Source organism: Ammospiza nelsoni, chromosome 17 (assembly GCF_027579445.1).
Source record: "Ammospiza nelsoni isolate bAmmNel1 chromosome 17, bAmmNel1.pri, whole genome shotgun sequence".
In the NCBI taxonomy this organism is placed as follows: domain Eukaryota; kingdom Metazoa; phylum Chordata; class Aves; order Passeriformes; family Passerellidae; genus Ammospiza; species Ammospiza nelsoni.
This window is the reverse complement of record NC_080649.1, coordinates 11,897,179-11,922,402: the sequence shown is the minus strand read 5'-3', so window position 1 is coordinate 11,922,402 and position 25,224 is coordinate 11,897,179. Positions and strand designations below refer to the sequence as shown.

Genomic DNA, 25,224 nt, shown 5'->3' with positions numbered 1-25,224 from the left:
GCAGCTGCTTTATGGAAAAATATATTCCTTAAAACTCAAAAGCTCTTCAGCCAAGGCCCCAATACTTGAGGAGCTGTTGTATATTCCAGGTTTGTTATAGTGCAGCTCACATTCTGGGCACACTCTTTAGTTGTGTGATAAAAAACACTGACATAGATTCATGTAAAATGCAGTAACCTAAAATGTTTGTAGCCACATACTATCACTGAAACAGAATGAAGTACATGTATATTTTATTTTATTTTATTTTATTTTATTTTATTTTATTTTATTTTATTTTATTTTATTTTATTGAGATATTAAATCAGAGATTGTCTTCACCTGTGAAACTCAACTCGGTGGACACACTTGTAATTACATTAATTAAAAACATCTGGAAACTGTTTCATAGCTTTATGCTACATGAAAAACATATTTTTCACAATTATTTTTAAAATAGATATTTTTCAAACTTGGATTTTCTCTTTTTATTGATGTTTATTTCTAATTTTTTTCTCCGAAACACAGTTTATTTTGCTATTGGTCAGGGAGTAAGATAAAAACCTGAAAGGAGCTACACCTGAAGGTAATACCTGAAACGAGCTACACCTGTGTTTTATCTCCCAGGCACATTCCAGGGTTGATTCCTAATGAAGAAAAGCTGCTTGTGAGGGGCTGGGTATTAAGGAGAGGCTTTTTGGGGTGGCAGTTTGTGCTCCTGTGGGTTGCATGGTGGCTGTCTGGTGGTTTCTTTGGTACAGTGAAATAGTGAGATTTGGCACGCACTTTCTGTTTTGGGAGAGAAGTATTTTGTCTGTCAAGATGTTTGTGCCTCCAGAAAATAATGATCTGGGTGAGTATTGTTTGGTGCAAGCCCCTGTTTGTTCTGCTTTTCAACTTTTGTTGAGAGATGAGAAAAAAATCTGAGTCTTGGAGGTGATTCTGAGCAGGGAGGGGATGGATGAAGGATTGATGTTGAGCTGTTGAAAAGGGGAGTGTGGGGGGCAAAGTACTTTAGGTTTTGTGTTTGCTTCTCACTATACAAGCTTGCTATGAGTTAATGGAATCTCATAATTTCTTTAAGTCGAATCTTCTTTGTCTGGGATGGCGATTGGTGAGTGCCTTTGCTTCATCTCCACTCAGAGGCATTTTGTGTTTCCATCCCCTTGTCCTGCTGGGAGGGTTTCTGCCAGTGACCAAGGGCTAGTGGTGCTGGAGGAGCACTTGGAGGAGAGTCAGTACCTTGGAATTGGGCAGATTCCCCTGGAGAAAGAGGGAAAAGGGTTTTGGGGATAGAAACAGGGAGGCTCATCTAAGCAAGAGGGAGAAAAAGGTGTTTGGCTAAGAAGGGTGAAATAATTGGGGGGTGTAATGTAATCAGCTAAGACTAATGCCACATAAGGCTTACAGAAGCTAAAACTTCAATCCAAGCAGTGAGTTTTGAGGAGTGCTTGGCAAAGAGGGATATGATGCTCTAAAGGTATCTTTAGGCCTGACTTAGGGGTGCTGTTTATCCACAGTCAGCTGAGAGTGAAGCCCAATGTAAAGCCTAGTGCTGCACATAACCATGCAGAGCTCCTGGCCATGGCTGAGCTGGGCTGGGGGGGCTCTGGGGTCTGTACCCCATGCAGTGGCACTGAGCAGGGTGCCTGGTCAGCAGCTCCTGCCAGAGGATGCTGCTGGGATCAGCTTTGATGGAGTGCTTGGGTTGTTTGCTCAGGTCCTTTCCTGGAAATGCAGCAGAGCTGCAGTGCTCAGCCGGCCACCAGCACTTCATCTCACTCTTAATATCTGCCTCTTGCAGTATTTGTGCTGTTCAGGTAGAGCTATAGCCCAGAAGTTTCAGTGAGTTAATAACTCAGACTCTGTTTGTGGTGCAGGCTCATCCAGGAGAAATGAACAAATATTGTTGCCCCAAATCTGCACTGAGTGTGAATGTCGGTAAGGTTACATCACTTGGTTACAGTATATGTCATTGAGACACTTGCCTTGAAATTTGTAGTGATTTAAGTTTAATTTTGGCTCAAGAATCTGCGTAAACTGGAGCACAAACATTATCTTGGCTTTTTTTGCTTTAGCTGGAAGGTGCCAATGAAGTTCTGTAAGAGAGCAGTAAGGCCAGAGCCAGAGCTGTGAACCCAGAGGGAGGAGAAGGCATTAAAATGAGTCAGCTGTGTCCCTGCACTCGGATAAAAGTTCTCAAATTGTGAAGCAGACTCTTACAGCCAGCAAGAGAAGTGAGCTTGCCAAGGAAATAACCCTGGAGGAGTTCCTGCTCTGCCTTAGAAGGAAGAGAGGAGGATCATATATTTGCATATCCCCCATCCCACAATGGATGAACAGGTTTGAAAACTCCCTCCAAAATGCCTATTTGCTTTCTCTGTTTGTACTTGAGGGGTTTTTAGTCTCTCTTCTATTTCAGTGCAGTAGCTGGGGTTTTTCATGTGCTGTCGGTGTCCTCTAGGTGATACCTGGCCCTGGTATTACTGAAAGTAGTGCTAACAGCAGAAATAGAAGTGTCTGTGCTAGAATAGAGAAGTCACATTCCACAAAAACATTCCTCTCCAGGCTGAATGATCTGAGCAGAAGTGTGCTCCAGCAAAGCTTTGTTTTTCCCCTCACTGCTGGTCACTGACCCCAGCCTGTCTTTCCCTGCTGATGGAAGGTGGTCATGGCTTGGAGGTAGAGGAAGCCTGGGTGGGGAACATGCTGCCACCACACCAAGATGTGCTTTCAGTGTGAGCCACCACAGTGGAAGTGCCTCACATTCAGGTGGAACTACAAGTGCAGCATGGAAATAAGTGGTCCTGGAAGTTCCTGTATCTGTGATGACTGAGGACCAGGTACAGGCAGGGTGTCCTCATGACTATTCATACTGTGTTTAGGAGAGAAAAATAATAGGCAATCTCTGAGTTGCTGAAGTTTTCAATTGTATGAAGTGGTGCAAGGAGCCAGCAGTTCTTAATGAGGTTTTGTGGTTTCACTGCACGTGTTTCATTTGAAGGTAAAGAGTATTTGCACAGGCACTAAAATAGAGTGGAGAAGAACTGTACAGAATTTATGCTGCCCTGGGGTTAAGAGTGTCTATATCTGACGGTTTATGTCCACCTTTTCTTGCAGAAATGATTGCAGGGTGAATTTTAAGAACTTTATCATGTGCAGGATTTGTAAATGCACAGGAGCTGGGTTAGGGCTCTTGTGCTTGGAAGGAGGCTGCTCTAAGCCTGGTGCTCTCAGAAATCATGCCTACCTATGCAGCAGGCTTAGTTTCAGGAGCAACCTGCACTTGGGCTGCCTAATTCTGAAACAGCCCCAAAATTAGACTTAATATGTGAAACCTGCGAGTCTGTACATTGGAATTGGAGTTTCCAGAAACAAGAAATGGATTCCTGTGAGCACAGAACCAGTTAGTTTTTATTTTCTTTCTGTTGCTTAGAATGTCAGTGATAGCTGTAGCCATAAATAATTTTGAGAAATACAATTATTTCTATCCTGAAACTTTGAATGAGAAAAAGTTTTTTGTGTAAAGAAACTTAATGGAGACTGTGACCAGGAACTTTAATGGAATGTTTCAGGTGCTTATCCAACCAGTGAGTGCTCAGAAATAGAGCACTTGAGCAGCAGTTTGTGCTAGTGGTAAACAGCCATCATGATGTTCTCTCTTGTTGTATTACAGTTTCAATGTTCTGCCATGCAGAACTGTTGGTTCTGTTTGTTTGTGTGCAGCTATTGCCTCAGAATGAGCGAGCCATGGAGGAGAATGCCTTTGTGAGGAATCCCTTTGGAGCCCCACAGCCTAAGGATGGATGCCCCAAGCTGCAAGGGGAGTTCAGCTCTCTGAGTTTGGGAGCAGGAGTTCACCCTGTCCTTCCTTAAAAATGGGTGTACATCTCCTCTGCTCCTATCCCTGCCCTCTTTTGATTTAATATTTAGGTCAAAACTAGAGTTGCACACAAATGAGAAGTTGAAATGAGAAGGCATGGTAGCCATCACTGTGTTTGAAACAAATTATCAACCAGAGCAGGTCAAACCCCCTTGAATCACAGCGCCTTCTTCCCACTCAGGATTACCAGGATGTGCATTCAGTCCTTGTAAGTGGGCTTCAACTTTTCTGAGCTGCAGAAGAAAGTTGGATTAACATCTCTGTGCATTTTGCCACTTTCTGACAGCACTGTAAGCTGCAGGCTGGGGACTGGATTCCCACACAGGGTAGACACTTGAACAAAAGTACGGAGCTAAGATCATCATTGTTTTGACCTTTTTTCTCCTTTTCTGCTCAATTCCTACTGTGATCAATCAATAGCTGCTGTGGGAACCCTGGGTCAATATAATTTAAACTGGTTAGTATGTCAGGATGATGCCACTTCAAATACTGTAGCAGTCAAACCTTGCTGTATAAATAAAAAAATCCCATGTAGTAGAAAGAAAGCAGGTGTTTTTTTTCCTTTGAAACATTTCTGAGCTGACAACTCTGGATTTATGCTGACATAAATTATTCTTGTAAAAACAGAAACAGACAAAAATCCTTGGGATAGCTGCTTCCCTAATCTCAAGCAGATCTGAGGGGAAAACCAGGAGATGGGTTTGAGCATGTGAGAAGCTGGCTTTGTGTCTCCCTTACAGCTTAGGCTCAAGTGCTCTGCTTCATTAAACCTAAACATAAAGCAGTTGTACCCCAGCCTTCTGGCTTAAGAAAGCAGCGAGAGTTTGTTATAAAACTCCTTGCTTGACCAAGGTTATTTTTTCTCTTGTGAGAAAAATGTGTCTTAGCTTGGTGGTGGAGCTCTGGAGCACCTGTAGGTGTTGAGAGGTGTTCAGGCTGCACTCCCAAATTGGGGTAGGGCTCCCCTCTGTGGGATTTATCCAAGGTAGTTACTATTTTTTTGGTAAACAAAGGGAATCTTAGCTTGCAGACTTAATGGAAAACATGAACCATCTGTGAATGTTACTTGCAGCTCATTTACTTCATTGGCAAATATTAAACGGTGTTGTAAAGAGCCACTGAAATTATGGAAATGGGTTTTAACATTAAAATCAAAGTGCAATTAGAACATTTCATTGCATAATTGTTTGGCAGACTAAGCTAGCAAGTAGAAGATACCCAGCTTTCTGGTTTATTGGCCGCAGGTTGTGTCTTTAGAACTACAGAAGCTATGTTTTTGTATTTATATTTTTTTAATGATCTGCACAATTATGAAAAGGCAGTGCTCACACATCTTGGGGTTTATTTTGTATGACTGTGTTTTACATTTCTAAACTGTAATCTCTGTTTTCCCTAACTAGCATAAATTGGAACCTGCAGGATTTAGAGTCAGGGATACAGACAGCAGCAGCTTCTTGTTTTTCCCCCTGTGTACAACCTCCTCTGGAACATATAGCTTGCTTGGTTTTAATTATTGTTCAGATAAAAGAAAAAAAAAAAAGGTTCATCACCAGTGTGGCCCAGAGTGTTTTGTAAGTAAACACCACCTTACAGCAGACATACAATCAATCCCAAAACATGATTTTTACATCTGCAGAAAAAAAAGACATCAGATTTAGTGTTGGAATACCCAAAAATATTATATGTATTTGTAAAATACAATTTTAAAATTTATTTGCCCAAAGCATGTTACAAATAGTCTCTGCTTTGCTGTTTCATCGGGAACAATGAGGGATTATGATAGGTAAGAGCTAGCCAGTGATGCATAGAGTCCTTGTGCTTTTAATTTATGTATGGAGTGCTCAGAGTAAGAATATATTTACTGTCTCATGCAGCTGAGCACTAGGGGCTCAGCCCTGGGAATGAAATAACATGTAGTTGAAATTACTGCACAATTCTTTTTACTGTAAAAGCTTTTCAGAAACTGTCTCTTTCTGTTCAGTGTTTGTACGTTAGGGTCCTATTTGTGCCTGGGTTCCCAGGTGCTATTGTAATGCAAATAATTGTATTTTTTTTAAATGCACACTGTGAGCTCCAGTGTTGCTTCAGGAGTAAATATTTAAGTACCTTTAATATTGAACATTTGCTGAATGCCTTGGTACTGCTGCTATAACTGTTTACTTTATTTATTTGTGGAATCATGTTAGTCTTGGGGGGAAAAAAGTCTCTGCTCTTGAGATCATGTTTGGGGTCCTCTGTACTATTCTGGGTAGGCTGAACAAGAATTACAGCAGGTGATTTCAGCACTAAGGTGAAATTGTATGGGAATATTGCTCCTGTGGGGGCAGAGGTGTTCTGCCAATCAGTATTAAGGTGACTTCTTTGCAGGGAGCACTGCTGCTCTGTGGAAATGCACTTTACTGCTCTGCCTGAGCTGTGCAGTCTCTGGGCACTGCAAATTACTGAACAAGTAGGAGAGCAACTCTTGTAGCTTGTGGCATTACAGGTGGTGCCGACAAGAAGCATGTTCCCAGAAGCACACAAGGATAATGCTAAAATGTGGGTATTTCCATGCTGTTTGGCTCAAAGGCCAGGTGTCCTGTGGCTCCTGCAGCAGCCAGGGTCCTCCAGTGATGCTGATGCTGGGGGTCTCTGGCTCTTGTTCCAGCTAAGCCACTGTTCACCTGGGCAAGAACAGGGATTTCTTAGCAAATGCTTTAGGAACAGAAAAAATGTTTATTTGATTTTTGATTCCTTCTGCTTGTTCTTTTTAATATGAGTGGGGTGGATTTCAGTCTGGTTTGGGCATGAAAAGCGAACTATTTTCCTGGTGTTGGTTTTACATTCAGAACTCCCATGGGTTGCGGCTGTTACCAACATACTGTTCTTTGGTCGTCGAAAACAAGAAGCAGCTGGTCATTGTGGGTGTGTTATCTGCTGGCAGCTGCAAATCCAGCCCTTCAGCTGGCCCTTTCCAGCCTCCACAGCGCTGGGTGCCCTTGCTCTGGGCTCTGTGTGTCAGCTGGAGGCAGCCCCTGCCCCTGGTGGGTGCACCCTCCATGAGAGATGTGCAGGTGGTGGTGGTAAGGCAGAGGTTTGGAGGCACGGTACGTGCTCAGGATGTGTCGGCCAGGGTGGTACCTGCAGGTCAGGAATCCAATTTCTACCCTGGTACTGGATGAGCAGCTGACACGGGATCTTTAATCACCTCTGGGAGCTGAGCTCCTGTCTGTGAGTTGCTGTGTTGAGCAGAGCCCTCCCTGTGTGGCTTTAGATAGGGGTCTCTGCCACAGCTGAGTGAGTTGAGACATTTGGGAGCCAAGGCCAAGGAGTTGTTTTGTGCATTCTGGGCCATTCCCCTGCATTCATGTGCTGCAGGGTTTGGTATGAAGAAGCTGGCAGGTTCCTTGCCTCACCATCAGTAAATACATGGATCACACGCAACATTTCTTTAAAGGTAAAGAGCTAAAAAAAAAATCTCAGCAAGCCTCATGCAAATGAGCCTGCCTCCTCAATACAATTTCCCTGAAACACCAACACAGTGCAGGTCTTTGTAATGTGATAAATCAGCTGAAGCAGCAGGAATTTAATGTACTTGCTAAGGAATAGCAACTTTTTTTGAGCACCTCTGGAGGTTAATTGATGAAAGGATTTTGAGTTGATAAACACAACAGGAGGATTTGGATGTTTTCTCTCAGATGAAAACCTGTCTAGTCTGTGCTGCAAGATATTTATTTAACAAGAACTGTAAGTATGAAGCTCTAAGACAATAATTTCCCCTCCTAAAAAAAAGGCCTTTATTTCAGTCTGACGTATCCCAGGATCACTGTGACATCCCAGATAATTTCAGATCCCTTCAGGGGTTTGGTGCTTAGATACATGTACATGCTAATCCACAGAGTAGATGGAGCAGGAAGATGACCTCCGAGCTGTGAATCCCCATGGATAGGAAGCAAACAAAAAGGAATGGACTAAGGCAACTTTGCAATATGAGGCTGGCACATGGTGATGATAAACAGTCAACACTGGCACAACGCTGTTGTTTAGCTTTCAACTGAGTTAGTCTTGCTGCTACCACTGGGAAAACTAATAACATAACAAATGAAACTATTGTTCAGTTTCATTAAAAAGAAATCTGATAAGATGGGGAAAATTGAATTAGCCAATCTCAATAGAGTTGCTGCTTGTTGGAGCAAAAGCAATATCATCTCTAATAGAATATGTCCCAGATAGTTTTGGCTGGCCCATGCAGTGTGAATTGTGTGTGCAGATGCTGGCACAGCCCTGCAGCAGGCTAATGGGAGTGTTAGTGGGTCAGCACTCTGCATCTCCAGCAGCAGCTCCACGGCCAAGGCTGGCAGTGCTACCTGTGAGATCAATGAGATGAATTGATTTCTCTTGGCAGAGCGGGCTGAGGCTTCCTTCCAGGGAGGCTGTGGTGCCCTGCTCTGTGTGTCAGGTGGGCCCTCCCCTGAAACCCTCAGCCTGAATGAATGCTCTGCTCTGGCCGTGGCTGTAGCTGCTCTGCCAGCCTCAGGGACCACCTGGATTCCTATCTTAAAAATTCAGCTTTGGAATCCATGTTGAAAGACTTGTACGCCCAGGTCTCCTGGTTCTCTAGACCAGTGTTTGTTTTATTGCGGCTTTGTGAATCCCCTGGGAGAGGCCCTGCAGGACGGTGCTGCCCAGAACTGGGCACTCTGTGACAGTGCCAGCCTGACTGCAGGGGGCTGAAACCCTCGCATCGCTTAGAGCTGGCTCACACGTTTTATACCTGAAATAATCAGTGCTTGCTCATTTTCTTGGAAAACAGATGTGGTGGTGTTTGCAAGGGTCTTAAGATGAGGGAAGAGATGAGGATCTGACTCCATGTTTCAGAAGGCTTGATTTATTATTTTATGATATATATTATATTAAAACTGTACTAAAAGAATGGAAAAAAGGATTTCATCAGGAGGCTAGCTAAGAATGGAAAAGGAATGATAACAAAGGGTTGTGACTGACTGAGACAGTCTGAACAGCTGACTGTGATTGGCCATTAATTAGAAACAACCAATATGGACCAATCACAGATGCACCTGTTGCATTCCACAGCAGCAGATAACCATTGTTTACATTTTGTTCCTGAGGCCTCTTGACTTCTCAGGAGGAAAAATCCTAAGAAAAGGATTTTTCAGAAAATATCATGGCTACACAGATGTTGTGATAACACAGCACAATAGCCTTGTGGGAGATGTTGGGGTTCCTCAGTTCCCTCTGGCTCTAACCTGTCCCTTGTCACTGCAAGGTGGGCTGGCATGCCACGGTTCATGTTTGTAGAGCTCATAAGATCCAAGAGGCTGCAGGAATGTCCTGTGCACCTTTGGTTCCTGTGTGAGTGCAGTTAAACTGTGGGATATGGATAATGTCATTTGCTCAAGTGTAAGAATTCAGTCATTTAATTGTTGGTAGAAGTTGAGGGGAAAGGGCACCAAGTGAGAATTTTTGTTTATTTATTTCTCCCATAATTTAGAAGGACAGAGAGGTGCTTGGTTGCAAGAAGGGAGTAATAATATATGGAAGATTTTTGGGTTTTTTTAACAAATGTGTTAAATGCAGGCTTTGAGGCAGTGTGGAGAGGGGGGACACAGAATTCGGCGATAATACACTTTAGGTAGGATCCACATATTGAATACATAGCATAAACACCTGCATAGGCTGTTTGGCCCCAAACATGGTACTTAAGGAGATTAATCTGAATACTTTCAGGGAATTACCTACCTAGCCTTATAATCCTTTGACATCTTAGTATCAAAATGTCTCAGAATTCAGTTCAACTTCTTTATTTTTTTCTTAAATTAAGATTATTTAATTTTGAATTAGAGAATTATAGGTGTTGATTTTTACACCATTATTCTGCTAGAATTAATTTCCCAGAATTGCTTTTTCTTGTTGCTGTTTTAGTAGGCTTCTGGGCTGGCTTCTACCTATCAAAACAGTGTTGCTATAAAGACGTTTTCTTTTTCCTTGACATGGTTTTCTGGGGACTTAAAAGCACTGCAGTGGCTGTTTGGTAATGCTCTATTACTTGTAGCACCTTCTAAAATATCTCTTATGTCATCTCATTCTCACAAAAGTGGTGCACTGTGTTCAGGTTTAAATAATATGTTATCAGATTCAAAAGCTTACTGTCCTTAGATGATCAGAGTGAACTACTTCATTTTCAGTATGTGGGGAAATGAAACATTTTGTAATAGAAACTTAAATCTCCTGCCTGTGGAATGAAATGACCTTGTGTGGTACAAGATTTACATTTAAGCCAATGGGCACGAAAACCTGCTCTGCACAGCTTTGTATTTCCAGCTAGCTGTAACTCCATTTTGTAAAATCAAAATGGAAATTGTATTCTGAACATTTTTATTTTAGTGGATTTAAATGTAGCAGTGTAAATAAAACTATTAGATGACAGAGAAAAAGAGATTTGAAGAGTAATGTGTTGGAGAGAGCGAGGATGTGTGGAATTTGTATGAGAGAAAAGGTTCTTGAGCTGCCAGTGGGATGTTCCACTGAAATCTGAGGCAGCAACAGGGAGATGGGGATGAGTGGAAGTTTGTGAAGTTAGGAAAGAGCTGGAAAAGGTTCCCAGGAGGCTGCTCCATGGCAGCCTGTGGCCCTCACAGCAGGTGCAGGGCTCTGCAGAGCCCATGTGTGCAAGTACTTTAAAAAAAAAAATCTATATCTAGATGATAACCTTTTACAGGGCTTTTAACTCCTGTTGCATGTGTTAAAGGGCAAACTGAGGCCCTTCTTCTGCATATATTCTGACTTGGTTTGTCTGTGAAGCTGTGACTGACATCTGGATGTGAGTAGGAACTTGGAGTGTAACTGTCATGGTGAGGATGGGGAGGATGAGCTGTCGTCATGCAGACTTGAGCTGTGTACTGAGGAAAGCGGCTGTTTGGAACACCAAGTCCAATAAAATGGTGCTGTATCAAGGCAGGTTTTGTTAGAGGAGAGGGAAAATAGGGTTTCTCTTGGGATTTTATCCTGTAAGCCCCATCTCAGCAGCTCCAGCAGCTTTCCTCCACCATGGCTCATGGCTGGGAAGCAGCAGCATGCTGAGGGTGCTGCAGGTGGATCTGCTGTCCTTGGGCTTCTTCAGGGCTGGCTGGAATTGCCATCCTTGGAGGGGAGGAGGATGAATAACAGGAAACACAATGTTAGTTTATGTCCATTTTCTCTTCTCAGCATGGGCAGTGTACAAATGTCACACACTTGGGAGGTAAATTGATCTTTTCATCAAACTTGGGGAGTTGTTTTTTAAGTTATAGGAGGTACAAGGGCATGTGTCGATGGGCAGGACTTGTGAATGTCGTGACTCAGGCATCTTCCTATTTCTACTGTTGATGTGGAGTCCAATATTCACTTTAATTGTAGTGTTGCAGCTTTTGTAACTTTAGAGAAACTGCTCTGATGGGAAAGAATACAAAGCAAGTTGAGGTTTTTGAGACATACATAAAGTAGAAACTCAGCAAAGTAAGATATGGTTTGCCTGTAAGACTTCATGAACATCACAGTTTTTCAAATGCTTTTTTCCATGATTTTGAAGTTTTTTAACCTGAAGCAATGTATTCTTGATATCCTTGTCTCCTATCAATGTTCTTGGCATGACTTTTTATTAACTGGGCCTATGACCTGTTGAAAGAACATTCTCTAGCTTAAGATCTGCTCAACTGCAGATGGAGGCAGCTTTTGTGAAAGGGAGTTATTGTTAATATGAGATGGTGAAGTTATGGTAATATATGATATATTAATTTGTTAATAAGTAATGATGTTTAAGAGCTTTGTCTCAGCTGAGGCTAGGAGGAAATTCACTTTTTTCTCTTTTTACTCTTCTTTCTTCTGTATTTGTTAGATCTTTTTTATGTCCAGTTTTCTCTTTCTGCAATACTATTTTAGAAGCTTTTAGAAATAATGTGGCCGCGTTCACATCGAATTGTGAATTCAAAGCTTGATAGAAACTGCTCTCTCAGCTTACTTGGGACTCTCAGGAAATCCAGCTGCTGTTGGGAGATGCTTTGTATGCTGTGAGAGACCCCATCCTTCTGATGGGGAGCAAACAATAGATCCTGGCAGTGCATGACTGCTAAAACATTACTGAGCTAGCAAAATTCTGACTAACTTCTTGGGCTCCACTTCAGCATTTTCCTTTATTGAAACCTGCAGCACAGGTAACCAATTTTGCTGTACAGTCACATTAGATTTCCTGCCTAAACTACAAACTTTTAAGAAACAGACTTTGCCATAGTTGGTAATTATGAAACCAACCAAACAAAATATGCATGTGTACTTATTTTATGGACTAAATGTTTTCTTATTGTGTGCTATACCTGTACAAGTTCCCATATAGAGAATAACCATTTTAGATACCTCTCTGGGCTGGCATTGCTACTCCTTAGCTTAAATTGGAGCTGTCTTCACCAGGGCTCATTTCCCTCTCATGACTGTGTTGTTCTTCCTGTGGTGCTATTGCCAGCGTCTCTGGCCAGGTGCTCTGTTACCTGTCTGGGGGGCAGCAGTGCCCTAAAAAGGTGTTTTTGGGCTCAGAGACCAGCCTGCCTTGTGCAGCTATCCCCTCTTGACCTGAGCAAGAAAACAGCAACAATTTCCTGTACACTGGTTACACCAAAGGACCCAGTCCTGTTTCTGCTTGTCACTGTGGAAATTCTGGCAGAACAGAGGCCCTGAGATTGCTCTCCTGTAACTCCTGGCCAGTGGCTACACAAAAAGAATCCTTTCTTTAAATGTGAACATATGTACTTTTGGGTTAAAGAGATTATGAGGTAGAGGTTAAAGCACAGAGTCCTAGCCAGACAGTTTTTTGTATTTAATTTTTTATTCCTAATGCTTAGGAGTAGTCAGCTCAGACAGCTTCCTCTCCTGGTTAAGGAAGGTCTGCTGAATTCCATTCCTAAATGCTTTTGTGCATTAGCTGGCAACTCCTCTCTCATCTTGCTCTTTGGACTTTTGGACTTAAATAGATTAATTTCCTTTGATCCTATTGTTTATGAAAATGATGGAGTTTTTTTTTTCTTTTTTTTTAAACCAATCTTTTACCCTAATTCTCTTTAATCTCTGACAGAAATGTAACCTGCCTGGCTCTTGAGGTCTATCCAATGCTTTTCCTATCACTGGTTTTGCTAAGATTTCTTTGCAGACTTTTGCTGTTTCACTGTACACACATTCCTGGTTTGTTTTAGTTCTGAACCACTTCATATACAGGCAATCTGAGCACCCTGAGTGTTTGGAAGGAAATAGCAAATAGGAGCTGGATAACACTCTGTACCAAATGTCTGTGTGGCTAAAGCCTTTCCATGGACAAGAGGAGGAGAGGCCTGTGCTGCTTTAAAATTAAAAACTGGTTTGTAGCAGAGTAAATAAGCTCCCATGGTTGTTACCTCCATGATGCACTAATTGGGAATGAAAGCATTGCGTGGAATTAATAACACAAAGGCATCTTGATAACACCTGTCTGGTGGTACATTAGGCTGTTGTGCTGGGAGGGCTTTAAGAAACAGGGCACATAACTTTTCTCAGCTACACTTTGTACTCCAGGTAAGTCTAATGCAAATGAGGGGGAAATTGGTGACATTAGAATAATAGCACTGCTTAGTCTGTAATAGTCTCTACTTAATAATGACTCCATAGTTAAAGTTTTCAGATGAAGGCTGAAAACAAGAAAACAATTTGCTCCACAGGAGGCCTTGTGGCTTTGTGTCTTCTGTTTTCTGAAAATGAATATTCAGACTAAGACAAATCAGGGAGTACAATGAAATGAGATAAGCATCTAATGCTTCCAGGGGAAAGATCATTCTCTGGCATAAACAGCAGTTGCATGCAGAGGGTTCTTGAAATTACAGCATGTTGATGTGTCTGTGTAAAATACAGGTAGATTTAAGTCAAATGCCCTCTGTAAAGTGAGACTTGTATCAGAATTCTTCTCCCACAGATATTCTTCCAATTATCTTATGAGGAAATTTAGGCCACAGCAGGGACTGATTCCTTTTGCCAACGTGTCCAGCTCCTGCCTCAATGCGATGAGGAAAGCCAAGAGGCAACTCAATATTTATTTTTTATTGCAATCCCACATCAGGCATTGTAGTAGTAATCAACAGTGGAGAACAGAACATAGCCCAATTGGCTTCTAATTGACAATCCAGATTCAAGTAAAACAAATTTCTAAACTGGATCAACTCCTGTTGAATAAATGACTAAGGCTCCAACAAATATCCTGCCTGTGCAGTGACAAAATGGCAACACTCCTGGTTGCCTTTCCATTTGTGATTTGTCCATACTGATGGCAAAGTCTTTTTAGCTGAGTGCACTGCTTATGGTGCAGGTTCCTGTCAAGGTGAATTTGATTCATTTTCCCTTATTGCGCCAAAGTTTAAATCATGTCATTTCTATCCGTGGCTACATGTGGTTGATTTGTGGTACATGTCCAACTGGAGAATACATAACAGAAGATTGATTCCAATAGCATTTCTGAAAGTGTAATGATAACTTTTTATGGCTTTCAACTCTGTCATTGTGCTGGTGTCAGTGTTCTGAAAAGAGTTTGGGATCTCACACGTCACACTGTGCAGGAAAATAAGGTGGGGAGAGGAGCAATATTCAAGAGGGCTGGGAGGAAATCACATTTCTTCATTAGGTTTGTCTGCAATGTAAGAACCGTCAAAATAAAAAATCACCACACCCTACAGAAAGGAACATGTTGAAGGTAGCTCCATAAAGGGCTGCTGAGGAAGAAACTGAAACCTGCATCATTTGAGTGTTAATGAAACATTAAAGATACATGGTGATTTTAAGTATCTGCATTTTGGAAGGGTGGTTTTCATGTTGGCTTTGATGTGACTGCATGAGGTGTGATTTTTTTGCCTGTGACCATTTTTCCAGATACACAGTGGTTCTACTTTTGAAAGTTGTGAGTGATTTGGGTGCACTTTTAAAGGCATCAGAGCCGCCAGGATTCTTCCAAACCTCTTAGCTGTATGGCCTGTGTGGGTTTCTTGTATTGACAAAAGAGTTCACTGACACTTTTAAAGCTGCTTAAAGCCTGTGTCAGCCAGCATTCAGAATCTAAGCAGACAAAAGAAATACCAAGTAGATGAAAATTAGAAGATAGCACAGGAATTCAGTAGCAGGTCTGGGAATGTCTTGAATATTCTGGGTTTCTTGATTCCTTCTCTTCAGAGGCAAAGAAATTTATGGTATCCTTGACTTCTCCTTGGCTATGTGATTCCATGAAATGCAGGTGCTGTGGTTGATGGGAACTGTGATTTCCCAATGTCCCCTGTAAGCAGCAGGTACTATTTTGGCACAATCCTCTACTGCTCTCTTTCTGATCAGCTCATGACTCCAAATACCAGCAAACCACAGAGGTAACAAGATCTACCTTGTCAAGGATCATTCAAATACATTGATCTTGTTTATACTCGGTGTTCACCGGCCCTTCCTGTTTGTAGAGCAGTGTTTGCAAGTACTACTTGTAAGCTGGATAAGTTAAATAAGCTCTTGAAATAAATGTGTACAATGCTTCAAATTAAAAGCAGATTTGATTTGTCCTAACCACTGTACAAATGCATCAGGGACTGCATTGTCATATTCTTTGAAGATACAGTGATCAGAAAACCACACTGACCATTGATTGAGTGCTAATGGCAGATATTACTGTTGGGAACTAATTGCTGGTTGGTATATAAATTCATGTGTCTATATAAATATATGTGTATATATATATACACATATAAACCTGTGCACCCCTGGCATTTAAATAAAGGATCTGATTTCATAAATACTGATATAGTTTCAAAGATACCTTTCCTACCTGTTTTCTAAAGTTCTACAAAGTATTCTCTGAGAGCTGCTCCCTGCTGCTGGTGGGCTTTCCCAACCAGGAATGGTTAAAAGAGCTATTCTTGTTGAATTTTCAGTTTCTGTGCATTTGAACTGCTGCTCCAGTCAGTATGTAGATGCTGGTTCAATTTAATTGAAACTTGTTTCTTGAAAGAGAAGACAATGAGTAAAAATCGGTTTTCACTGGCTTAGTTCATGCTGATAAGCAAATTAAATCATTTGCTGTCCTGAACGTAGATAGGAAGAAGATTGAGTATTCTTTGTACTTTATGGCCAAATAATTCCTAAGGAAACTTCAAGCTGCAAAGAAAAACCACTGTTTGAAAGAACTGACCTAACTCTTGTGTACTTTGTACCTCCCACCTTTGTACCAGGGATTTTCTGAGCCTGGTCAAGGTGGGCTGAGTGCCCACTTGGGCAAGTGTCACCTTTCCATGGTAGGGCATGCATTGCCTGGGAGGAGTCAGAGACCTGCAAACTGCTTTGTGTTACTGGGAACTACAGCCAAGGAGCCTTCTAAAACTACAGAAAAGCACTTTTTGACAGTTGATGTTCTTTGAAAGCTAAGTGTAGCACCAAATGGGAAGGTTGAGCAGGGAGGGCTGGATTATGGACAATTATATTGTTCCAGGGAGGTCTGGGGATTGATGCTTGGTTTTGATGAAATCTGTTCACTGTTCAAGGAAAATTAAGTTCTACTTGCCCAAATTATTTATGGTATGGACCACGTGCCTTGCATCACATACTCTCTGTAGTCAGTGAGTGATAAATCCATGTGATGGAGGCCTCTAAAATGCATGAGAGTTGCACTAGGGAGTGAAAAAAGGCAAAAGAGGGAATAGGGCAGAAATTCAGACTTGAAAAGAGGTTTTTTTGTTTTAATGCCTTGAGAAAATAATCTGAGGAATGTCCCATGCAGCAAAAAAAAAAAAAAAAAAAAAATCCAAGGCCAGTTTAGCAAATATCTCTGTGATTTTGTAGCATTTTTTCAGTGTTTGCATACCTGCCTGTGCTGCAGGGCCCTTCAGGAGGCTGCTGTAATTGTCCCCTTGGAGACTGGGGGTGTGCAGCCCTCTCCAGAATTGCTTCATTGGGCACTCAGATGACTTCAGCTGCTCTTCTCTAATTACTGATGGAGACTGGAGGGGCCTCTGAATTTCAGCTGAAGAGCTGATCTCTTTCAAGCTAAGCATCATTTCATAGTAAACTTCGTTACTTTTGTTTTGTTTTGCTTGTTTTTAAAGAGAGAAGAGGAAAGTAGTATAGCTTTCCCTTACTAAAGGCAACACTTTTTGGTCCTATTTTCACTGTGCAAGTTGGTAGGAAATTGAGTTCAGAGTACTGAGGACACAGTTCAGGTGTTTTGAACCCTAATGTACCTGATTTACTGAGGGAGAATAATGAAGCAGAATAGCCTCAACTGCTGGAATAGTTTCACTCTATTGAATTGCATCAGTTTTAGACAACTAGGTCTGAACTGTGACATGTGAGATGGGATGTTGTAAATAGCATGGCTGTGTGCACAGCACAGCCCCCCTCTTCATCCTGCCTTTGCCTCTAAGCCTTTCCAGCTTAGAATTCAACACAAGCTTCTTTCTCACCAGTGAGAGTGAATTTTGATAATCCTGAGATGTCTAGACATCTGAACTCCAAGCTGCCCAAGCCTGAGGTACATCTTTTTTGGAATTTCCATAATCTACATCTTACGTGACCTATGCAGTTCATGTAGTAGTTTGTTTCCAATTAAAATTTTAAGTTGTAAAAAAAGGTACCAGAGAATTTGCAGTGATTCTACTAGGAATAGGAGAACTAGCTCAGGCAAAATAAGATTCAATTCAAGCGTGGGTAGGTTTATGGGATTGTAGAGTTTTAGTTTCATTCTCACACTCCTCTGTAATTCCTAATTTTGGACAGAACAGATGGACTGAAATTCTCTCTCTTCCCTTGTTTCCCTTCTGGGAGAAAACATGTTTGCAGGGACAGATTCACCAGTATAATTGAAGTAGAGAACAGGTCTGCTGCATTTCTGACCAACTGAAATCCAGAATAAAACAAGAAAATGTGGTTTAGATATTTTAGCCAAAGGAAAATATCCTATTAAAGAATACAGCCAACATAGGTATAAAGATCAAGTCATTAAGCAAAAGGGAATGATACAGGTGTTGAATAATGCTGGATAAAACAAAGAGGGGCTCTCTGAGGTGCATTGGGATTCCTGTGCTGGTGCTGTGCCTGTATCCCAGATCAGATGTAAATGGTGTCTGGGTTTACCTGAGCTCTGAGTGAGTGCAGGGCAGCCCACACTGATCCAGGGGCCTTCCTGCACAGCTTCTGCACCCACACAGAGACTCCAGTTCAGGCTCAGGTGGGCACAGGAACTCCTGCCTCAGACACAGGTGAACTTCTCTGGCCAGGAGAAGGAGTGACTGTGCCATGCACAGTTAAACACAGAACCAAGGAAAATCAGTTTATCCCTGACCAGAACCCTGCCAGGTGAAGGTGCAGAGCTGCTGTGTCAGAGCGCCCAAAGGAGCTGGGGTGTTGCACAGGGCAGGGCTGCAGGTGCTTGTCCTAGATTGACTCTACAATGCTTTTATCCCCAGTTGTCTGTTCTGTTTATGCTGAATAATAAGTTTTGCACCTTTAAGACTTGTTCCAGAGAGTGAAGGGGGAAGAGAAGAAGTGTGTACTTTGTTTTCAGACACTGCACTCACTCCTCCACATTCCTGCTCCTGGACTGTGTTGTCTGTGGATGGACAGACAGCAGGACAGAGCTCTCCTTTGTTTTAGTTAGTTTTAGCTAGCTGAGGCAGAGAAGCTCCCTGGACTGTGGGTTATTTTCTTTTTTCTTTGGAGCTGTTTAACCTGCTCTGGCCTGAACACCCAGGAGAGCACCAGCAGCTCCACCTGAGGCCCACTGGGCTGGGCCTGGACCGTGGCATTTCCAGCACCACAGGGACTGATAAGAGACTGAGTGAGCTGAGGGGACTCTCTGAGTTTATCTCTTTTGGAGCAGCAGGAGGTTTTATTGTTTCATATTGTTTAGGTTTTATTGTTTAATAAACAGTTTTTTCCCACTTTTCTCCAAGGAGGTGTTTTTCCCAAACCGGTTGCAGGGAGGGCCCAATTTAATTTGCGTTCCTAGAGGAACCCTTTTGGGGTTCTGTCCCACATTTGCCCCGAACCAGGACAGTGCTCATCAGCCCCACAGAGGTCCCTGACTCTGTGCCTTGGTTGCCAATGATAACAATGGGGAATGATTCAGGCTGGTGGCAGCATAAAGCACTGTCAACCCCAGCGTGCTTTTAGCACAGCCACCCCTTTCTGTGAGAATCCCTGTCACAAACATCTTTTATGGAAAACTCTTTCCTTAGGATTTTTCCTCCTGAGAAGCTGAGAGGCCTCAGGAACAAAAGTAAACAATGAATATCTGCTGCTGTGGAATGCAACAGGTGCATCTGTGATTGGTCTCATGTGGTTGTTTCTAATTAATGGCCAATCACAGTCAGCTGGCTCGACAGAGTCTGATCCACAAACTTTTATCGTTCTTCTTTTTCTATTCTTAGCTAGCCTTCTGATGAAATCCTTTCTTCTATTCTTTTAGTATAGTTTTAACATAATGCCTATCATAAAATAATAAATCAGCCTTCTGAAACATGGAGTCAGGTCCTCGCCTCTTCCCTCATCCCAAGACCCCTGTGAACATGGTCACAAATCCCCTTGGTCACAAGAGACTCAGCCAGAGTTAAGAGCATTTAGCTTTTATAATGTGCAAACTCTTGGGAGTGAGATCCTTGGGAGGGCTTCTGAAAAAACCAAGCTGGGCTCTGGAGCTCAATAAAGTTGGAGACTGAGAAAGGACTCAAAGTGCCAGACAGGCTGACAGTGCTCCTGTTTGTGCCTGGCTGTCTGCTTACAGCTGGCACTGGAGGCAGCAGGCTGGGCTTGATGAACCCTTGCCTGAACCAGCATGATAAATATATCTGTGCTCATTGCAGAGCACAAAATGCTCTACAAGGTTGAAATCCTGGAAGGCAGATTCTGTCCAGCTACTGGATTTAAATTCCAGTAAATACCCATATACAGCAGAGAAGGGAATAATTATTATATACCAACTCTACTAGGTAAGAAAATTATTTCATAATCCCTTTAATGTCTGTGCTTCCATGCCAGCCAGCTGGCTTGGTTACTGAGGTAAGAGAGGCTACTCTATTCCTTTAACAACTTGTTTTCAATAAAGCAAGCTAGATTTTTGCAAGATCAATATGAGATGAACAGAAAATATTTGATTACTTCAGGAGCTGTCAGTGTCTGACTTTTTTCTAAGCTGACATAAATAACATCTGGGGCAGCAAATGTACATGCTTCTGCTTTCTATTTCTGAGCATTATTCATGGACTGAAACTTAGCTTGAAATTGAAACAATAAGAGTTAGAATTCTGGAAAAGCACCACTTCAATTTGCAGCAGAGAAACAACAAGCTGCCAGCTGGAATGAAGATTCCCAGCACACAGAAGGCAGAGAGCATGGTGTAGCATGATGCAAAGTACAGTGCAACTTGCTTGTAAATCACACTGCCTTTTAAAATTCAAGTCCTTCTCTCTGGCAGAGTAGAATGCTGCTGCAGTATTGCCCCATGCCTGAAATTATAGCACCTAAAAAATATTGCTGTTTGCTCATGCTGTGAGAAAGGTGAACCAGGAAAATTGTCTGAGAAGAAATTGTCTGTGCTGCACCTTTGGGGTGGGTGCTGCCGTCACTTTTGCACCTTGCTTGTGCTCCATCTAGACAAGAATTTTAAAATGTCCAGGTTGTTTAAATATCAGATGTTATTACTAAATCTGAAATGGCTTTATGAAAGGTTGCTATCTTCACACCTGCTATATAGGTGGTTATACTTCTGCTTGGCGAGTCCTCAGAGCAGGAACAACAAGAACACAATCCTACAATTTCTATTCTGTGCTCTGAGAGTGCCTTTAAAATGCAGCAGTGTTTCCTACCCAGCAATTGTCCCCAGCAACCTCTCGAGATCTGAGCTATTAACTACCAGTGATTGAGTACATGTGCTGTGGCCTTTAACCTCATCTTTGGGTTATCATTTCTGATGTTTCTTTCAATAACTTTGCCAGGGTTTTGGGGTTTTTTCTTTTTTTAGCTGCCACTGAGATTTTTTTTAATTTTTTTTTTCCAGAGCTATGTTTCACACTTTTGGGCTGTATCCCCAGGATAGAAATACTTACCTTTTCTTTCATGTCTCATGTGCAATTTGTTGCCTCTGACAATTCCTTTCATTCTGAAAAATATTGCTTTAGAGAAATCAGTTTTAAAACCCAGCAGCAACAGACTATTTTTGTCTGTAGCCATTCCAAAGAAATACCAGTTGCCAACTTGTCTCAACAGCAATCAGCACCTCCAGGTAATGGCTCCTGACACACTTTGGTATAAAATGTTGCTGAAAACTCACAATCTGGCTCTTCTTTTTAGGCTAACAAAGAAAAATGCTGGAGGAGAGAAAAGATGGAAGAGTTTACTTCCTCCCCCTTGGAATAAGGGCTGTGAAAGGGATGAGGAGATATCAGTGTGGGATCCTGAACTGGCTGGGGACGAGCACAGGACGCTGCTGTCGTGTGTCTCTGAAGGAGCTGTCACCTTGAGTTAGGCTGCTGGGCCATGGCACAGTGCCACCCACACTTGGGTGTACCCTGCAGTGAGCAGAAGTGGTTCAACTTCCCAGGCACACCAGCTTGGATAATGTCAAGGAGAGGGGAAAAAAGGGAAAGAAGCTTGCTTGTCAATGTTAAGAGAATAAATAAAAAATTAACTAAACCTTTCCCATCTGCTGTGCCAATAAAATTAAAACTGGCCCAGTGGTTTTTAACCACCACTCTTTTTTCTTTTTTTTTTCAGGCTTTTGATGGTTTTAAAAAGTCCTTAAAAATTCAACTTGTGCAGGTGGGGAGGCAGGGATGCAATCAATTTTTCTCCCTTCTTGCCCAGCTGAGGGAGAGGGAGCACAAGCACAGTACCTGCAGTGACGTGGGGAGAAGCTGTGACCACTGAGCCCCCACAGCCCAGCTTCCCTACCTGTGGCGTTGGGGGGACTCCTCTTTGTGTTCATGGGACAAAGTTTTGGCCCCAAGAGTTTCACAGCCTGCAGTTGAATGTCTGGCACAAGGAGGGCCTTCATTTTTTGTCTATTATTCCAGACATAATTTGTAATCAACTAAAATCCATGATTGAAATGTTGTCATGATGATGACTTGTCTGAGCTGAACTGGGCATGTTCTCCCTTTGCATGTGGATAGAAAATTAGAGGCTTTTAAAGTTTTCAATTTTTTTTTTATAAATTGCAATTTAACTTGGGCAATTTCACAGAAAGCCTCTGAACTGATTTTAAACCAGTGTCGAGGGGTGGTGAGGGAAATATTGGGTGCAGGTATCTTGGGGAGCAGCTTGAGCTGCAGGTTGAGCTCTGCTGACCCCCAGGCAAGAAGAGACCATGAGCTGCTGTCCCTTTGCATAGAAAAGGACAAAGGGACCTGGTTGCAGGTGAGGGACACTCTCAGGTGGGAGCCAATGACCCACACACTTCTGCACATCTGGGCTGTGAGGGTATAAAATCCCAGGATGTGTTTTGTTCAGGTCCCCCCTTGGAGGCACCAGCTTGAGCTGTTATTTTGGTATTTAGTTATTGCACCAAGATTAAATTATTGTAATGATCAGGACACCTGAGACTCTGCTGTGGGGTTGAGCAGGTGGGGAAGCACCTGGTCTGACTGTGTGGGGTGTGTGAAGGGCCTTTGGTGAAGTTAGACTGTGTAAACTGGAGTTTCACCTGGTTTTGACAGCTCATGATTTTCAGGTGAACTTGTGATTCAGAGTTTTTCTATGTAAAAATCTTTCCTGAGAGATTAGGTAAATCAGGTTTCCAGGGGAACATGCACAAGAAAACCTTTACAGCCACCAAAATAAGCTGTTAGAATAAGCTGAACCTATTTAGCAGTTTGCTTGGTAACAATTGATCAAACTAAAAATGTTCATTATATCCCAGCCCCAGCAAGCAATTTTGCAAAGACAAACCAATGCCTTCCTTGTGTTTGGACAAATCTCAGGCTGGAGCATAACACAAAATTCAGCTGCTAAAGAGCCACACCTGGATCTAGCACTGCCAGAAAAGCTGCACTTTTTCAACCTGTTCTGGATATCTTTTGGGGTGGAGAATGCTACCTCTGAGGTTTATATGGGAAATACAAAATTAATTTACCTTTCCTTTCCTTTTGCATCTTTGCAGTTTTCCATTGATTCCTCAGTGTGGTACCTTTTTTTTTTTGGTTTAGCTGTAGCCTGGTCCTTACTGCTTTCCTACAGTCTGAAATCCATAGCAACATGCAGTTTGTTACTGTTGCTGGAAACTCAATCACTATTTTTATATCTCATACCAATGTTCAGGTATTAGATGTGTCTGGTTGTTTAAAACTGAGTGCAAGTCTAATAATATAAGCTTATAAGTGTTAGGGAATGGGTGGGAAATACCATGCACAGCAGCAATGGGATTTGACTTATCTATTTACCAGAAATGCATTAATATCAGGGGCAAATCATGGTATGTTTTGTGTTTAAACTAAATCTCTTTTCTCCCTCATTATTTATTAATTTTTTAATTTTCTTTGATTCTCTCTCTTTTCCAAGTTAACGAACCAACCATGCTCTGGCCAAATCTCTACCAAGCCAAGCAAACTCCTCCTTTTTATCCTTCTTTGATACTATAATGCTTCAGTGTAAAATCCTCTGTGCTACCCTTGCCACCTGACATCTTAGAAACAGGATTTATCTCTGAATGTTTATTCTCCTCTATTCTCCATTTGAACAGTGTAAATATTTGCCTTTGCAGTTGTGGTGTTAGAATAAACTTCACAGTAAAAACTTGGCTTAATTAAGACCATCAAAACACCTGTCAGCTTTGTGTGTACAAGAGGCCGAGTCAGAATTAGCTGCCTACAGGTGATGCTGCACATATTTCAAGGGCTTTTTATTCCTTATGGCAGAATGTCTTTCAGAGGTGAATTTTGCAGCAGGCACTTAGGCAAAATTAGATAAAAAGAAAGAAAGTTTATATTCCTCTAAATACTGAAAGTTAGGTTTTACCCAAAAATTTTAAATGTAGTTTCTCAGAATGTGCTGTCATGTGTGGGGTGAGATACACCAGAGCAAGTATGTCATAAATACAGCTGAATTTTAAATACCCTCTTGTTTTTATGCCTGCATTCATCTCAAAGCACACAAAAACTAGAAGTCAATCTACATGAAATAGGAATACAATCAATTAGCTTCTTCATTTGCAATAGTAATTGCTTAAAGATGAGAAAGAGATCATCCTGAAAACCTGCTGGAAGTAGAAAATAAATGTATGGAGAGAATGTATGGATTACTGTGATCTTTCCCAGTTATGTTTGATATTATGGTTAAATTTAACAGTTGTCTTGGACATTTTTTGTTTTAATTAAAGACTTGATAGGATAATTTGCTGAGGGCTGAGGGTTCACCCACAGGATGAGGGATCAGGGTGAACACAGAGCTGGATTGCAAACAGCAGCACTTGAGGTTTTGTACAATGCAATGCCAGGTGCAGCTTGATTTCATAAAACAATAACCCCTGGCTGATGGAGTGTAATATGGCACATCTTCAAAAATAAATGAGACAAAATATTCCAATTACAGACTAATCTTACTTCTTTCTATCCTGAGCCAAGCGTTTGCCTCAATTGTTCAGCAACAAATTACCCCAGGAGCAGAGAACTACCATGGAGGATAACAAAGTGGTGTCTGCTCAGGGAGATTAACTCCTGATCAGATTCTCATACTAAGAGTTCTTGAAGGAAAAAAAGCAAACTAATTCACAGCAGATGAGACACTGATGTCTTGTTCTTTGTCTTCAGAGGAGCCTTCTGTGCTGTGTTCACCAGGATTTTTTTTTTTTTGGAAGCTGCTTTTTGAGGATTTGTGTGTGCCTTCTGCACAACACATGCTGCAATGAAAAAATAATCAAACTTACAGGAACAGTTTCGTGGGGGCTGGGAAAATTTTAGAAGTGTTGAGTTGTGCCAATTAATGCTTTTATTCAGCACCTCTGAGATTAAATTAATGATCTGTCATTAACTCTTTCATGCATCTGAGTCATAAGAATGTGTCTCTTTTTCTCTTCTTTTGGATTGTTTTAAGACTGAGGCTGATTTTGCCCTGCAGAGGGGAATTCATAAAGAGGCCAAACAGAGATGCAGAGAGACAAGCAATGTAGAGCTGTTAGTTCCAGCCATACTGTGAATGCACATTATTACTGTGTTGAAGGAGTTTTAGGGGAGAATACTGATTTATGTGCTGCAGTTGGATTTACTCCTTTTCACTGTGTTTCCCCCTCCACACCCCCAGTAAATATCTTTATGTAGCTGCTCTAATGACAGCCTTTGGGTGTGCTCTGCAGTCAGAGCTGG

At 41.9% G+C, this 25,224-nt stretch overlaps 1 long non-coding RNA gene across 2 annotated transcripts; it reads left to right on the top strand.

The window, feature by feature from the left end:
- The first annotated feature begins 682 nt into the window (after positions 1 to 682).
- On the top strand, positions 683 to 21,617 carry LOC132081068 (uncharacterized). Of its 2 annotated transcripts, none has more exons than XR_009419635.1 (4): positions 683 to 832; positions 1,860 to 1,920; positions 2,058 to 2,322; positions 21,221 to 21,617. It is a non-coding gene; the product is annotated as an uncharacterized LOC132081068 (long non-coding RNA). The 2 variants fall into 2 exon arrangements; XR_009419636.1 differs by lacking the exon at positions 21,221 to 21,617 and adding an exon at positions 3,706 to 5,215.
- The last annotated feature ends 3,607 nt before the right edge of the window (positions 21,618 to 25,224 follow it).